This window comes from Tamandua tetradactyla, chromosome 3 (assembly GCF_023851605.1).
Source record: "Tamandua tetradactyla isolate mTamTet1 chromosome 3, mTamTet1.pri, whole genome shotgun sequence".
Taxonomy (NCBI): Eukaryota; Metazoa; Chordata; class Mammalia; order Pilosa; family Myrmecophagidae; genus Tamandua; species Tamandua tetradactyla.
The window spans coordinates 71,468,422-71,474,320 of NC_135329.1; the positions used below are offsets into that span (position 1 = coordinate 71,468,422).

The following is a 5,899-nucleotide window of genomic DNA, read 5'->3' on the forward strand; positions in this document are numbered from 1 at the left end:
CATTGCATGAACATATCACTGTGAAGGTATCAAAAACATTCTATCTGCTTCCCCTACAGAGCTCTGGCACCAATGTCAAATATTGAAGTAACCCAAACAATTCAATTATGACTCTAAGTACTCAGAGTTAGGCCAGACTAAACAGGTTAAGGTAAATCCTCCACAAGATTGCCCTTTATGTGCCAGCAGCAAGTTTAGGGATTAAACTGGAATAGAACTATGGATGCACTGATCCAGAAGACGTGTCCATTATAGAAAGACTGTTTTCAGGAAGCTTGGTGGCCATTGTGAGCCTCAAAGCTCTTAGAAAGTTAAAGGTTTGCTACTATAAGAAGAGGAACAATATCTGCAACTAAATCTACTCCAATACCACATTGGCTGTCAATTGAACAGGAGATGTTACCAGCATACCTGGGAGAGTCTCTACATATACACAACACTTAAGACATGAATGTTCTATGTACAATCAGGGAGATGCTCACAAACTCTGTAGGCTTGTGTATGTTTTTGATCAGTAATAACTTGTTATTTGACTTACCCAGGGAGCACGAACACTGGGGAGGTGCAAGTATTTGATACCTCGAATTTGAAAGCTGTAAACATGATCCCAGCTCATGACAGCCCTTTAGCAGCATTTGGTTTCAATACAAGTGGTACCAAACTTGCCACTGCTTTGGAGGAGCTGACCATGATTCTCCATTTCAGTGGGACAAAACTCCTTGAGATCCAGAAAGGAATAAAGAGCTCTGTTATATCTGTCCTTGGCCTTTAGCATGGACAGCATATTCCTTTTTGCATCTGGTAACACTGAGACTGAACACATCTTCAAACTTAATTCCATGAAATAAAAACCCTAGGAGAAGCCCACCACCTAGACTGATTACTTTGGAAAAGTACTCCTGGCTTCTACCATCAGCAACTTGCCCTCTCAGGTAACAGAAAAGTTTAACCACAGTAGAAACTTTGCCGCAGAGTCTGCCTGCTGTTTTGCAGCCACACACACACAAAAAAACTGTTCACTAGTGACAATTTGGAAGATTCCCTGATTACTGATGGGAGTTTCCAGTGGGTTCTTATACATGTATACCCTGGATCTCCAGCAAGGAGGCAAGTGTTCCCTGATGAAATAGCACAAGGTGAAGTAGCAATATGGAGACAGCCAATGAAATCCTAGATTCTGTTTCCCATGATTTCCCCTTAGTAACTCACACCTATAGCTTACTTGCTGCAAAAGCCTACCCAGGTGCCCTGAGTGATGTGGGTGGCACTTGTTTGGAAGACAAAACCCAGTGCCCTGTGGTTGGATGAAGACAGTTATCATCTACCCATGATCCTTTGGCCTGAATGGCCTTGACTTTTGAGCTTTAATCCCTGAAGCAGAGAACACTGGTTTGTCCAAGTACATTGTGTTATGCCGCTATGAACTTTGACCTGAATTGTGGGAAAGGAAGGCAAGGACATTAAAAAAAAAAATAGTAGTTGTGGTCTCATTCTATCCTGTAGAGAAATACATTGCTTTAACTTAATAAGCAGCTTTAATTCTGCTTATGAATTTTAGCTTTTTGTTTTCCCTTTTTCCAAAATTAACTGTGTAGTGAAGTCCTTGCAAACTACTTGTTTTGCAGTCAGCATGTGCAAGTCAGCACAGGAGAGCTAGAAGCTGTTTTTTAACCAACTGAAATCATTTGTTTTTTTAACATGTGCATTTAGTGATGAGTGTACCTGAGGGAATGTGGCATCAGGTTGAGAGGTTGTAGTGGTCAAAAGTCTAGTTGTGCTGAGGTTCTTAGAGGAACAGGCTCCCCCTGTAGGCCTCCACCAGACCCCTTCTCTACATTTTGCTTTGTTAATTAAATTTCTTCCAGATTGGATAATTCCGTGGTTTCTTCCTTTTATTGTATTTCTGATCTTTTTTGCACATGAGTATTAGAAAAGAAAGGTTCTCATATTTATAAACTTTCTTTCTGAGAGCGAGAGAACTTGAAAGAATGCCCAGAAGTAATTGGAAGGAAGAAGCATGGTCTAGTTTGTACAATTAAATCATCTGTTCTTTACTTTACTCTTCCTATTGAACAATGATGTCATTTTTAAGGAAACGTTGTAGTAACTCCTATGTCTAAGAAAGTCCAACATTGAAAAGGGATGAGTACTGGTATTGTCTTATCTTGAACGCCACTCTTTGTCTGCAGGGTTTTCTCATACATGTCAGAAATAGCAGAAGCAGGTGAAATCACAGAGAGAAACTGGTGGTGAATACCTTCTTGCTAGCTTGATATATACTTTTTCTATTTTAATCTTAAAAAAATTGTTCAGCAAAGTGATGAAAGATTTTGTTTAAAATTTCAGCATTTCCATAGCTTCCCTTTTCATTTTTATAGAATTAAAGCAACCTCAAATACCTCAAACTCTGCATTCCAAACTAAGACACATAGTTAAGTTTGTGAGGGATCTGAAGTGGAGTCAATGGCATGAAAGATACAGATTCCTTGGAATGGTGGAGATTAAAGACAGAAGCAGAAAACCAAAAACATTGTATTGCCCCTCCATTTGTGCTTTTTAAAAGGTTTTTGGCCCAGAGGAAGGACCAAAGATATTCGTTATTGGGACATTCTTTGTAGCTTGGTCAGACTGGTTGACTAGTTTGTAAAAGTGTTACCATTAGAAAATACAGTCCTGAATCATCAGGCCCTCCTAATCCCATGTTGAACACAGAAATAAGTCTCTTTTTTTTGGTAATAATGTGGGTTTATTGATGATGGGTCATCAAGGAACTGGAGGAAAATCTTTCCAAAACCAGTTCAAAGTGGGAAGGGTGGTTTGGGCTTTTATAACTTAAACAGACAAAGAAATGGCAAAGGCCCAGAAGAAAGCAGAGGAAAATAAAAAATTAAGTAAAAGTCACAGAATTCATTAACATTGAGTAACATTCATTTGCTTCATTTTGTTTGATCAGCATATCCTGCTATCTTGTAGGCCCCTCTTTCTTTGTTGACAATTCAGGCTTTTGATCTTGTCCTTCAAAAAGGAGGAAGGTGCTTATATTAGTTCATATAATTGTTTTTGTTCCTGTAAGCGGAGCAAGAGAGGGTTTCTGGGAATGAAGAGTAAGTTTTTTTACGTTGTTGAGATTAGACTAACAACTAACTACTTCAACAATGGCTCTTTATGCTTAAATATCTTCAAGGCTGCTTGAGTGAAATGACCACAAAAAACATTCCACTAGTTCTTGAAGACTATATTAAGTATTTTCCAGCTAAAGGATTATGTTGAGTATTTTCTATCTCTGCAGCTATAGAAAAGGAGAGGGGAGCTCCAATTGTACCTGGCAGCCTCATGCCAAGTGTCCTCAACCTGAGTTCACTCTGTCTCTGTGGCCTACTTATATAAAGTGACTGACCCTAAGGTGAAATCCTAAATGACAGTATATGACTAGAGTGAGTTCTGACTGCAGTAGAAGTCTCCTATTTATGGCAGAGGTGAAAGGAAGGAGTGGACTGAACTTTTCTCTAAATTGAAATCTGTAACATGTCTATTTTGGATCCTTGACAAAATGCGACTTACAATTTCATCATCTGAGACTATGGGTCTGTTGAGCTCTGTACAAGGACATTTCTTTATCATAATCAGAAGGACCTCAATAGAACTGTCTTATCCCATATTAAAATGCTGTGGCGGAGGACTCAAAATGCCTCTCTCTCTAGAGCTTCATCTTTGAGTGGCACAGTTTGTCAGAGTGAGCATCTGTGGGGAAAGACATCAAAATTATAAATGACAGGTGTGGATCCCCCAAACTAGGGCTACCTGATGAACAAATAAGAATAGCACTTCCTGTGTTGTGTTACAATATGATTAATTTTGGTGTCTCCTTGTCAACTTTGACCACACTTGGTAATTTGGGAATGTCATCTACTTTGCCGGGTTTCTAATAGTCTAAGGTGTGTTTCTTCACCTTTCTTTGAGATGGTGGTCCTAGAAGATGTTTGAAATTCACTTTGCCTCTTTCAGCCTCAGTTTCCTCAGCATGAAGTTAGTGAAGTTGCCCTCCAATGTGCTGTGATGTTCCTTCCCTTCCATGCATGAGCCCTGGCAGGGGAGATGTGCTCAGGTGGCCATGCAGGTGCTTCCTTCTTAGACACTGGGGGACCTTGGATGGGCCTGGTCTGCTTTAAACTCTTTGTCTCAGAAAGATAGAATGAAGGAATCTTGATTGAGAAAAATGAAATGGATTCATTTGTTTGATGACTAAGCCTCATGAGGATTAGTCACTATATCAAACTATATCATATCTTCCCAAACATCAGAGAAGATTTGGGAGGTATTGGGAAGCAAAGGCCTGGCAATGGACTGGGTTGGGACCAAATTTTTTTTGTTGTCTCAAATGATTGAACCAAAAACTGTCTTAAACTGGAGTCAGGAAGAACTGAATTCAGTTCCTGATTATTCTACCTTCATTTATGGATTTGTGGCTGCAGGCAGATCCTTCCAGGGCCTTCTGCATGGTAAATATGGAATGACCCCTACTTCACTGCTGGGAAGATTCATGTGATATTATGTACTGCAAGCATCCAAGTCAGGGCCTGGTTACAGTGGGTGACTGGTAAATGTTAAAATAGAAATGTTTTTGGAATTCAACTGATGTTCTTTTTTTTTTTTTCTTTTGTACCAGGCTTCTTTTACTCAACATTGTATTTCTGAGCTTTAAACCTTTTTTTTTTATTAATTAAAAAAAATTAACTAACACAACATTAGAAATCAGTCCATTCTACATATGCAATCAGTAATTCTTAATATCATCACATAGGTGTATGGTCATCATTTCTCAGTACATATACATCGATTTAGAGAAAGAAATAGCACGACAACAGAAAAAGAAATAAAGTGATAACACAAAGAAAACACAAATAAAAATAAAAAGTACAAAAATATATAAGAGAAAGAAAAAAAAAACAAAAAAAAACTATAGATCAGATGCAGCTTCATTCAGCGTTCCAACATAATTACATTACAATTAGGCAGTGTTGTGCTGACCATTTTTTTTTTTTTTTAGACATCATACCATTCTACATATGCAATCAGTAATTCTTAACATCATCACATAGATGCATGATCATCGTTTCTTAGTACATTTGCATCGGTTTAGAAGAACTAGCAGTATAACAGAAAAAAATATATAATGTTAATATAGAGAAAAAAAATAAAAGTAATAATAATAAGAACAAAACAAACAAAACAAAACAAAACAAGAACCTATAGCTCGGATGCAGCTTCGTTCAGTATTTTAACATGATTACTTTACAATTAGGTATTATTGTGCTGTCCATTTTTGAGTTTTTGTATCTAGTCCTATTGCACAGTCTGTATTCCATCAGCTCCAATTACCCATTATCTTACCCTGCTTCTAACTCCTGCTGAACTCTGTTACCAATGACATATTCCAAGTTTATTCTCGAGTGTCGATTCACATCATTGGGACCATACAGTATTTGTCTTTTAGTTTTTGGCTAGACTCACTCAGCATAATGTTCTCTAGGTCCATCCACGTTATTACATGCTTCATAAGTTTATCCTGCCTTAAAGCTGCATAATATTCCATCATATGTATATACCACAGTTTGTTTAGCCACTCATCTGTTGATGGACATTTTGGCTGTTTCCATCTCTTTGCAATAGTAAATAACGCTGCTATAAACATTGGTGTGCAAATGTCTGTTTGAGTTTTTGCCCTTAATTCCTTTGAGTAGATTCCCAGCAATGGTATTGCTGGGTCGTATGGCAATTCTATATTCAGCTTTTTGAGGAACCGCCAAACTGCTTTCCACAGTGGTTGCACCATTTGACATTCCCACCAACAGTGGATAAGTGTGCCTCTTTCACCGCATCCTCTCCAGCACTTGTCATT

General features: G+C 38.2%; 1 pseudogene; it reads left to right on the forward strand.

Annotated features, from left to right (window-relative positions):
- The first annotated feature begins 447 nt into the window (after positions 1-447).
- Positions 448-1,354, forward strand: LOC143675607 (WD repeat domain phosphoinositide-interacting protein 2 pseudogene; annotated as a pseudogene).
- Positions 1,355-5,899: the final 4,545 nt, after the last annotated feature.